At 39.1% G+C, this 11,953-nt stretch overlaps 1 pseudogene; it reads left to right on the top strand.

Annotated features, from left to right (window-relative positions):
- The first annotated feature begins 9,800 nt into the window (after positions 1-9,800).
- On the top strand, positions 9,801-9,918 carry LOC124614259 (annotated as a pseudogene).
- The last annotated feature ends 2,035 nt before the right edge of the window (positions 9,919-11,953 follow it).

Raw genomic sequence — 11,953 nt, 5'->3', positions numbered from 1 at the left:
ACAAGTCTAGCAAAGTTGCAGGATTCTTCTGTGACCTCACAAAAGCATTTGATTGTGTAAACCATCAGTTGCTCCTGTATAAAATGGAAAAATACGGAATTGGAGGTCGTGTTTTAGAGTGGTTCAGGTCATACCTCACAAAGAGAAAACAAAGAGTAGTTATATCATCAAGCAAGGGAAATTTCTTCTCTGAATGGATGATTATTTCACAAGGCATTCCACAAGGCCCAGTTCTGGGTCCAATTTTATTCTTACTTTACATAAATGACCTGCCACTAAACATAAATTCACACTCAGTTTTATTCACTGATGATATGTCTGCCCTCATTGAAAGCAATCACTCAGAACAAATTCCCTCAACTGTCTCAAATCTACAAGACAGTCTAACTGGTTACAACTGAGTATTGGAAAAACACATTTACTACTGTTTAAAACTAAAAACTCTAAGATAAATGAAATTCATATTGCCTGCAGAAACCAAAAACTGAAAGAATCAGATTGTGTTAAATTTTTAGGAATACATTTGGACCAAAGCTTATCCTGGTCTTCACATATAGAATACTTAGCAAAGCCTGACCTTTGCTATGAAGATTTTGTCATATTCAACTAGCATGGAGATAAGAAAAGTAGTTTATCACAGCTATTTTGAAACTGTGTGGCTTTATCTTTTTGGGTAATACAAGCAAAATCGTTATAATACTAAAATTACAAAAATCATTTGTTGGAAATATGTGTAACACAAGACCAAAAGAATCTTGTCGCCCACTGTTGAGAGATCTAAAAGTATTAAGTGCCCTCTGTTTGTACATCTATAAACTGGTTATTTTTGTATACAGTAACCGTATGTTATTCACAGACAACAATTTATGCATCAATACAACAATAGGAATAAGACAAACTTCATGCTTCATGCACAAACCCCAGAATATATGGGCATGAAAATCTACAACACGCTAAAAAAGAAACGAATAAACAGCATGGAGCTAGGGCAACTGAAACCAAAGCTGTAGAAGTTATTAGTGGAGAAATGTTATTACTCCATAGAAGAATTTATGAATGACGATGTGGAAGTCTGAGCAAGGAAAGATCACCTGTGTATTGAGCTTAGCAGTTTTGTGTCAAATAAATTATTGTAAAATATGTTGACTACATAAATGCTGTTGTTATATATTACTTTGTAATATATGTAAGCTGGAGTGTTGATATATTGTTTTTGTAATACTGTATATACAAATTGTAAATGTAATGTAAATGTACTGTTGATGAGTCTCCAGTATATCAGATCTGTGATTTGACTTTGTATGTTATGGGATAATAAAAATTCTGATTGTAATTCTGAGTCTAGAAGCAGCACAAAGCACGTCCGTTACAAAGATGCACGACACAAGAGGAGGAGGTAGTCCTACAGTGTAATACCTTGATGAAATATGGATGATTCAGAATCATTTCACGAACACCTGCTGGAAAATGAGTGATGGTACTGGCGGTTTTAAAGTTCCCTTAGGAAAACGTTCTCGGATTCTTATTCTGCATGCTGGCTCTTCTTCTGATTTGGTTCCTGAGAGTAAACTTTTATTTAGATTTCAGAAAGACAGTAGTGACTACCATTCAGAAATGAACACTGTCACTTTCAAGAAGCGATACGCTGAACAATTTTTACTATACCTACTTTCGAAGTCGTCATTTTAATTACCGTGCCAGTTACCATTCAGCTGTTAACAGAGAAATGACCAAGTACGAGCACCAGGAATGGATATTGTGGTCTGGCTGAAAAATAAAAGTATTCCTGACAATATAAGTCAGACTCGTGCTGAACTCTCACAGCTCGTTAATTTATAAAAGTCATGTGACAGAATGAACAAATTTGACTTCCTTGCATGTGCGTGTGGTCACACAGTTTTGTATTTACCCACATATTACTGTCAGTATAATACAAGCTATGTGGGGGAAAAAAATAAAACATTCAAGACAACAGAAATTGAAAGGCTTGTGCTTGAAGCAATAGATAGCACCGCCTTCAGCGTCGGCACACTGCGTGTGTCACGCAGAAAATGTTCTAAAATAAGACTTTCACAGGGAGGTGAAGATGGATAAAAGCCCTGGACATATCATCCTAAATTTACAGTCAGATGGTTCGAACAGAGACTCAGATAGTCAATGGTATTACGATGTAGACTTTGTTTCAAAGTAATGATCTTTCTTGGTTTTAAAGACCCATGGTTTAAAAACGTTTTTGTCGACACATCAATTGCAACACTATACAGGAGAACTTCCTAGCTTTGCTTGATTAGGAATATGTAGCCTGTGAAATATTCAGACTATAATGTGCAACTCATTGCCCAAGGAGAAGTTGAGTTTTTCCCAGCTGTTGTATTACTTGCGAGAATGCAGCAGGATAAATTCCTCAGAAACTCCAGTATTTCGACACGTAAACCCTTGTCATTTTCATGGCACGAATTGGAAAAAAGTCTTGAAATGAAAAGGACGGTTACCTGTCGATACCGGTATATCGGCGGTTTTTGACGTTATCGGTCAGCATTCTGTTGAGTTACACACCGAAGATCGTTAATTGTTAGCTTGTTCAATGGATCATAAATGTGTTCTCCCACTGTAATGTCGAACTAGTTAGTTTAAACTCATAATGCCTGTTGACACCGAAAAATATGATAATGTACTGACAATTTTTACGGTAAGCTTTTGCACTAGTGTTTGCTACCAGTAATTCTTTTCTACACGTAGTGATTTACAGTGAACAGCAATGAAACATACCCACATATGCGCATTATACACATTTAAAAAAATATATGGAGTAGAAGCAATTGTCAAATAAATATTATATTGGTTTGAGTTTGAAGTTTGTTTTGTTACGTATTGCATTTTTACTCATAATACAGTCCAAATCGCAATAAATGGCAATTATTTTCGATGAGCTTGTCGTTAGACAATTGTCGTTTTGAGAAGAATTGTTCTTGACGTCTTCACAAATCTGTATCAGCTGTTCTCACCTTCCGACGTCAAACAGCTAAGCAGTGGATACAACCTAAAGACTCAAAAGTAAGATTTCTCTCATGTAGACGAATGATAGAAATCAGTTTTAAAATGTGTTATTCCCTCATAGATTTGAATGTATAATACGATGTACATAACGTCGGTGAAGAAAGAATACCGCGGAAGTAGCAAAATAAGAATTTTACACGAGAGACAAAAAAATGTCTAAAATGCCTAATACATTTCACAGCGGCGCTAAATTTGCATCGTAGCACTACAAGGAAATATTAGGTCAAATAAAAATGTGAAACAAAAAATACGCTTTAGAAAGCTTAATTACGGCACATACGTGAATTGTCTCGGTATTTACGCCATGATCTGTCACTTACGCGGTATTTGTTTGTCAGTCTCCCAGCACGAGTTGACACATTTACATTGGTATTTGGTGCTAAGAAAGCCAGTAAGAACACGTTCTGGAGCATTAATCATTTTTATTGAAATATTTTAAAGAAACGGTTTAAATAAATATACTATTTACATAGTTCCTATAATGTCTGCACATTTCATCATTGAAAATCCTAAACGTCACTCAAAGCAACAACAGAGAATTACACTGTACTGATACTCGTCAAACAGTTACCTGAGCGATAATTTTCATTCATAATGAATGTTGTCATTATAGCTATGACAATGTTTAGGAAGAATAGATTTAAGTTGTTGTAAATTATCCCATTTGGATTTCTTGTTTTCCAGTCTTTTTCGGGAAGCAAACATACCCAAGAATTTTCCTCGGATGCCTCGATAATTTTTGCCACACCTCGTTGAAAGAGCACTTGTAGTAAGTAATACCATTTGGGCGGTACTGTAGCACCCTCAGATCGGTAACTGTAGGCTCATTTTTTACAGCTCTTCCAGGCCTAAATGAGTCGTACAGCCACAAACTTTTCTCTGCGTAGCTGGTGAAAAAGGAATAATCTTGGTAATGGACTTCGTATGGATGTGGCTTTTTTCTCGCTTCTTTAGATATCATAGCGTATTGGCTAGGAAGTGTAACTTCACGTCCTTTAAGCTTACAGTCAATGGAACTGTGAACTGAGTCACATTCCATGAAAGTATGGCCTTTCTCCAAAAACTTTTGTGAAATCAATACTCCAGTATCAATTGCTAATCTTAAAAGAGCATTTGATAATATCACATTTCTGTTCTGATATGTGCAGCCGTCAGAATACAGAATGACTTGAACAGGATTTTCCTTAATCGTTCTGCATAGGGTATCCACGACGCATGAGGCAAAACATGATGCAACCAAATCACCTTGCGTTTCATCGAACCAGTAACATACTGCATCACGACTTTATAAATTATACATTGTAAAATTATGAACAGCCAACTTTGTTTTATAATGAACTGCACTTGCACTTAAAAATGGAACTAATTTCACGGCCTGTAAGTCCATGGTGTACACTGAGCAGAGCTTCTTTCTTGTCAGCATCTTGTTGCATCCTTGCCTGCTCTTTCCGCTCTGTGTGTTGCTTCCACACGTCTTCAGTCAAGTTACCAAGCCTGTAACTACAACACAAGTCGCACTGGTCTTTCTTGGGGGGGAATAAGCTTTTATTACCATCATATAAAATCAAGTTAAAGGTAGCCCGACTTAGTGGTGAAACCTTCTCCACATGACATATTTTCCACGCAACTTCCAAGAGGATTTCCTGCAGTAATGCGACGGAAGTTTCGGAAGAGAGTCCAGGAATTCTTTCATGAAGGTTCTCTCATCTTTCTTGTTCGTCAGTTTGATCCGAGGTCGTGACGATTCTGTATCAGGACTCATCCCATGTGTGGAATTACCCAGTCACTATTGGACAGTCCATTCGTTAATCCCAAGAGTATTGAGAAACATCTTTTTGCGTACTTAATGTTTCCATAGCTCATTTTTCAAATGTTAAATGAGCGTCCCTTTTCTCCTGGATTCGCCAGTGTTCTTACCTGAACGTTAGGCTGGAATTACGTCCACAAGGTTGATAATGTAAACCTTCCTCTGATCCCATGACTTCGTTTCCCAAAATGTGTTAAATAAAATCAGAAAACTGATGACACTTCCTTTGAACGGATTTCTGGTACATCTTCGAAGTACATGTTGGACCTAATGTTCGTGCCTCTCTTGGAGTATGATGAGTGATTTTACCAATTCGACTTCTTTTGTATCCGATATACGCCTATCCACGCACTCTCAGAATTTTATTCGCATTTTTCTTCCAATCTTCAGGATGTTGTTTAGACTTGCTTCTCCTGTCACTGGTTACGTCACCATAAAATTCTTGGCCTTCACTGTCTGCATCATTATTGTTCCCGTGATCTTCTGATAATTTATCCAGAGTGTTTGGCAAACAATGAGCACCATCGCATAGCAATGAATGTAAAGTACTGTCGTCTTTAGTGGAAACCCTGACTGTGGTTTCATTTTGAGCATTGTTGGATACATCCACTGAAGTTTCTAGATGGAAAAATATATATAAATTAATTTAAGCAGACAAAGATGAAGCTCAAATTCATGTATTTATGAGAATGACGGCATCAGTAATACTATTAACAATAATCCCAAGAAAATTTACCTGCGTCATTAGATGTTGCAGGAACAGTAACTGAGAACCCCTTAGACGAAATTAATTCTTCTTCGGTAAATGTAACTTCAGCGTTACGATTTTTCTCGCCTGTTGTTTGTTCTGCATTTACGCGAGATCCTACAAGAAAGTGGACAGTCTAGATTAGATTAGTTTTTCGTTCCATAGATCCGTGCTGAGGAGATCCTCGTGGATGTGGAACATGTCATTTTTTTAAAAGCTGAAATAACAATACTAATATTATGAATATATACAATACATCATTTGTTTCTATTAAAAAATTCGTCAATGGAGTAGAAGGAGTTGGCCACTAGTAAGTATTTCAGGCTCCTTTTAAACTGATCTTTATTTATAACTAAATTTTTTATGTTTGCTGACAAATGATTGAAGATGAGTGTTCCTGAGTAGTGGACCCCTTTTTGAACTAAAGTAAGTGCTTTTAAGCCTTGTGAAGATCATTTTTGTTCCTGGTATTGTATGTATGAACTGAGCTGTTTGCTGGAAAAAGAGATATATTATTTAGGACAAATTTCATTAAGGAGTAAATATACTGAGAGGCAGTAGTTAGTATACCCAGTTCTTTGAAGAGGTTTCTACAGGACATCCGTGAATTTACTCCACAAATAATACGTATTACACGCTTTTGGAATCTGAAAACTTTTGTTTGACTTGAAGAGTTACCCCAAAATATTATACCATATGACATTATGGAATGAAAGTAGGCAAAGTATGCAAGCTTTTTCATTTTTATGTCGCCTATGTTTGCTAACACTCGAATTGCAAATACAGATTTGTTAAGGCGTTTCTGCAGTTCTGTGGTGTGCTCCTCCCAACTGAATTTATTATTAAATTGTAATCCCAGGAATTTAAGACTATCAACCTCTTATATCTGCTCTTCTACATACTTTATGCATATGCTGGGTGGAAACCTCTTACAGGTTCTGAATTGCATATAGTGAGTCTTTTCGAAGTTTAGTGTCAGTGAGGTGGCTTTAAACCATTTATTAATATCCATGAAAATATCATTAGCAGAGCTTTCTAGAACTACACTCGACATACTATTTATTGCAATACTTGTGTCATCTGCAAACAAAATGAACTCTGCTCCCGGCAGTGTAACTGATGAGAGATTATTAATGCACACAAGAAAAAGCAATGGCCCTAAGATGGATCCTTGTGGGACACCACATGTAATTTCTTGACATTCTGATGATGGCTGATGACTTAATTCACTAGTCCCTTGCACTGACACCCTTTGTTTCCTGTTAGCGAGGTATGACTCGAATCATTTTGCAGCACTGCCCGTGACACCATAGAATTCTAATTTATTTAAAAGGATGTTGTGGGTCACACAATCGAATGCCTTTGACAAATCACAGAAAATATCTGCTGCTTGTAACTTGTTATTTAACGAATTAAGTACATTTTTCACTGTAGGTGTAAATAGCCTTCTCGATATCAGAACCCTTCAGAAATCCAAACTGTGTTCTTGATAATATGTTATTTGTGGTCAGATGGTTGAGAAGCTGCATGTACATTACTTTTTCAAAAAATTTTGAGAATGCTGGCAAAAGTGAAATCGGTCTGTAGTTTGATGGTATCTCTTTATCCCCTTTCTTGAATAGAGGCTTAACATCTGCATATTTTAGCCAGTCAGGAAATGTCCCAGTTATAATTGACTGGTTACACAAGTAACTTAGAATTGTACTAAACTCACAAGAACATGCCTTAATTAACTTTGTTGATATTTCATAGTATGCCTTCTAGAAATCTTTGGCAGAAATGAATAAAGCACAGAACGAGTGAAGTGGGGGCGTTCTGATTTTTATCACAATAAGACACTTGCGGTGCTACTAACATTCAAAGGTGAATAATAAAACAATTTTCTTACAGCTGTCAGTCACTCTCAGGAACGATTCTCCGCTTTCACAAGCTGATTTCAGCTGAGAAACAATTTCTTCTTCAGTAAAAAGATCGTAATCTATATAGCTGTCCATTATCACAAATGAAGCTACAAGCATGGAACCACTTTCGAGCACTGTTAAATACGTAATGAGGCAGTAACAATGTGCTGTGGCTGCGCGGGCCTTTGTATCTACGCGGTATTGTTTACAGTACCCATAGATTGTAGATACGCGGTATTTAATTATCTACAGTTCCGCGGTATTGCTATCTATTTATTTGCTGTGTCACATACGCGGTATTGTTTTAGATAATTTTTTCATGGTAAATAATTAAAATTCGGCATTATGGCGTTAAGAGCAGATGCGCGTACGGTCAACGACGTCATCTGACTGAAAAACGAAAAATCGGCAATTTGTCAGTTACGTGGTATTGTTTCTTCATCGACGAAACATGATTGTTGTCCGCAGCAGCACAGTTTGGCAACACGGATTTCGTTTGCCCGCTCTCTGCCGCCACGCACGTGCAAACCTCATCCCCTCTACCCCTCCCAACCGCTCCGCCTCTATGCACTGCACGGAAGCACCTTCTTAAGTGAAGCGAGTTATAGACGGACAGCTCAAGAAATCCTTCCGTTTACAAGTACATTGGACTTGAGTGAATCTTTGCCCCAGAGAAGTTTTTCTATACTGAAACTAATAAAAATTATCTTCGTTCTACGTCTACATCACTAATGTGCAAGCCATCTGACAGTGTGTGGTGGAGGGTACGTGCGGTACCACTAACTGATACCCCTGCCCCTCCCCTGTTCCACTTGCGAATGGTGTGTGGGAAGAATGAATGTTAGTAAGCCTCTGTTTAGTTCGGATTTTCTTATTGTGGTCATTTTACGAGACGGGTGGGAGGAAGTAATATGTCAGACTGTTTCCGGAAAGTAGGCCTACTCTCTGAAAATTTCAGTAGTAAACATCTCTGTGATGGACAGCACACAGCTCCTCCCTTGTAGTGTCTGCCACTGGAGTTTGTTGAGCATCTCCATAACGCTCTTGTGCTGACCGAACGATTACATGACGAAACACACTGCTCTGTGTTGGATCTTCTCTACCTCTTCTGTCAGTCCCACCTAGTAAGGGTACCAGACTGGTGACCAACACTCAAGTATTGGTCAAATAAGCGCCTTGCAAGCCACTTATTTCATGGATGAGCTACATATTGTTAAGATTATTCCTATGAACCCCAGCCTGACATCTGCTTTCCATGTTGTTTTTCTTACATGGATCATTCCACTTAAGGTTGCTTTGTGTAGCTACGCCTACTTATTTTATGGTAGACACTGTTTCCAGCAATTTGTCACCAATAATGTAGTTTTACAGTAGTGGCTTTTTTGTGCTATGTACATGCAGTTTGTGACATTTATTGACATGAAGGGTTAACTACCAGATACTGCACCATCCTTCAGTTCTCTGTAGATCATTCTGCAGATCAGTAGTGTCCTCTGGCATTGCTACTTTCTTGTAGTCAACCACATCATCCGTGAAAAGTCTTAAAGAGCTTCTTACACTTTCTACAAAATCTTTTATATACGTTGTAAACAGTAATGGACCTATCACACTTCCTTGGAATATTATGGAAATTACCTTTACATCAGTTGATTTTATTATGTGAGGGGAGACTTGCGAGTTCTATCTGCAAAAAAGTCTTGAATCCAGTTGCAAATCTGATCTGACACTTGGTAGGCTCGTTTTTTTTTTTTTTTTTTTTTTTTTTTTTTTTTTTTTTTTTTTTTTTTTTTTTTTTTTCCCCACAGCTGCACCCCTGAAATGTAATGCAGTGAGAAGTTAAAAAGGCAAAGATATTGTCTATCCCAGAAACATGACAAATGTCTGTGGAGAACTATGACACATACTTCAACTTCTACTGATGTTTCAGATATGGACCATCTGTCCATCCTCAGAGTGAGTCGCAAGAATGACAGCAATGTGCCAAGTGTGGCCTTACATACTCCACCAAGGTGGTATTTCTATCCACACTAGTATTAGTAGATGCCCCCCCCCCTTTTTTTGTTTTCGTTTGTTGTAAAGTAGATAACACATTAGGACATGCTACATATAGTAAACCAACCCATACTAATCTCCACTTACGTGCCAGTAGCTGCCATCAGCTTTCACAAACCGTAAGTGTCCTTAAGATATTACTGCACAGGGTGCACCGTAGGATAATTGATTGTTTCACAAGGCAGTTATGTATCAGATTCCTTGCAGTAATTGTGATATGTCATATATAGGTCAGGCCAATGGCCTTTCCACAGTGGTAACACTGGTTCCCATCAGATCACTAAAGTTAAGCACTGTTGGGCTTGGCTAGCACTTGGATGGGTGACCATCCGGTCTGCCAAGCGCTGTCGGTAAGTGGGGTGCACTTAACCCTTGTGGGGCAAACTGAGGAGCTACTTGACTGAGAAGTAGCGCCAGCCGCGGTGGTCTAGCAGTTCTAGGCGCTCAGTCCGGAACCGCGCGACTGCTACGGTCGCAGGTTCGAATCCTGCCTCGGGCGTGGATGTGTGTGATGTTCTTAGGTTAGTTAGGTTTAAGTAGTTCTAAGTTCTAGGGGAGTGATGACCACAGATGTTAAGTCCCATAGTGCTCAGAGCCATTTGAACCATTTTTGAGAAGTAGTGGCTCCAGTCTCATAAACTGACATACGACAGAGAGAGTGGTGTGCTGACCATATGCCTCTCCATATTCACATTCAGTGATGCCTGTGGGCTGAGGATGACATAGTGGCCAGTTGGTACCGTTGGGCCTTCATGGCCTGTTCGGGCGGAGTTTAGTTTTTTTTTTATATAGGTCAGACACAAACACCATTATGAAAGCTGCATGGAACATCGAAGATACACACACTACAGTCAGACCACTCGGCTGTGGCTAAACATTGTGTAGATATGGGCCATTTGATGAACTACAGTGACATGAAGATTTTAACATCCACCTCTTCCTTTTAGGATTCTATTTTCAAGGAAACAATAGAAATTAGATTAACCAACAACATGATAAATAGAGATAATGGTTTTAATTTGGATAAGGCATGGAATCTGGCTCTCGGTATAATTAAATTGCAAAAAAGTCATCAAGGTATTACCACCACCAAACATACATCAATAAGTGAATCTGTTATTCTTAATGGACCTATTTTTTCGTGGATGTCGAGTTAATTTTTCACTCGATGTTGCAACTGGAGCAGCTGGCAGTGGGTGGTTTACACTCGCAATTGTCCGCTGTGAGAACGCATCACTACATGGACTAGAATCTTTTGCCGACCGAGATGTCATTGCCTAGAAGACATGGTATTGTGGAATCGACCAGAAGACTCAAAGTAGACCTAGTTTTGTTTATAGTAATATGTCTTTTACTCTGTATATCTGTTCCTGTAGAAAAGTTTCAAATGATGAAAAAATACATGTATGGATGAAAGGACTTGGTGTGCTTGCCAACCAGCATGCAAAGTACCATCACAGTGGAGTATATAACGCGATGCTTGGCACCTTACCGTCAGTCTTGCAACTCAGTCTGAAGATGGTGGGATGGTATGTGGCAGAAATACCAGTGGAAGAAGTAATGTTTGCATGGCTGTATACATGAAATTTAATGAAATATATTCACTGACTGTACGTCCTAAGTTGGTGCCGTTGTCTCTCCTCTGTGAGCTTTGAGGACGTTGCCCTAGAACAGGAGAGCAATGCTCAACTGGACAGCCTCTGTCACAGTGTCTCCAGCAGCCTATGACACGATCTAGAGCCCATTCCTGGCTCCACCCATAAGATTTGGTGGAATGTGTCTGTAGGCACATTCTGCCCATTTCTCCTGGAGAAATTCCAGCACAAAGCTTTTGATCATGTCCATGGACTATCACACCCCGGTGTCAACACTATTGTATCACTAATCCCCTTTTGTTTTGTCTGACCACAAAGCCAGAAAGACTGCCGTCAATGGGCACACACCTGCACCACATACTAATATGTCAAAGCCGGGAAGCACACCCTTGCACCTGTCAGCGCCTTTCCTGACATGACATGCTGCTTTGTGCAAGTCCATATGGTCATCGTGGGCCTACTTCCTCTGTCCAATGGGAGCCAGTATCTGCTAACAATCATCGACCATTTGATTCGTTGGCCAGAGGCAATGCCCATAGCTGACATCACCGCTGAGACCATGACTTATGAACTTAATTGACACCTTGGTGCCACATTTTGGATGCGCCAGATCGAGGATGCCAATTTGACTGTGCGCTGGTCGCTCACATCGCCTGACGGTGTAGTGTGCAGTTACACAGAACCACTAGCTACCACTAGGTGTCTAATGGCATGGTGGAGCAGCTCCATAGGAAGTTGAAAGCTGCTCTCACTTGCCATGACACCATCTGGATGCGAGCACTTTCACTGGTAT

This window comes from Schistocerca americana, chromosome 4 (genome assembly GCF_021461395.2).
Source record: "Schistocerca americana isolate TAMUIC-IGC-003095 chromosome 4, iqSchAmer2.1, whole genome shotgun sequence".
NCBI classification, from domain to species: Eukaryota; Metazoa; Arthropoda; class Insecta; order Orthoptera; family Acrididae; genus Schistocerca; species Schistocerca americana.
This window is presented reverse-complemented; position numbering and strand designations above follow the sequence as displayed.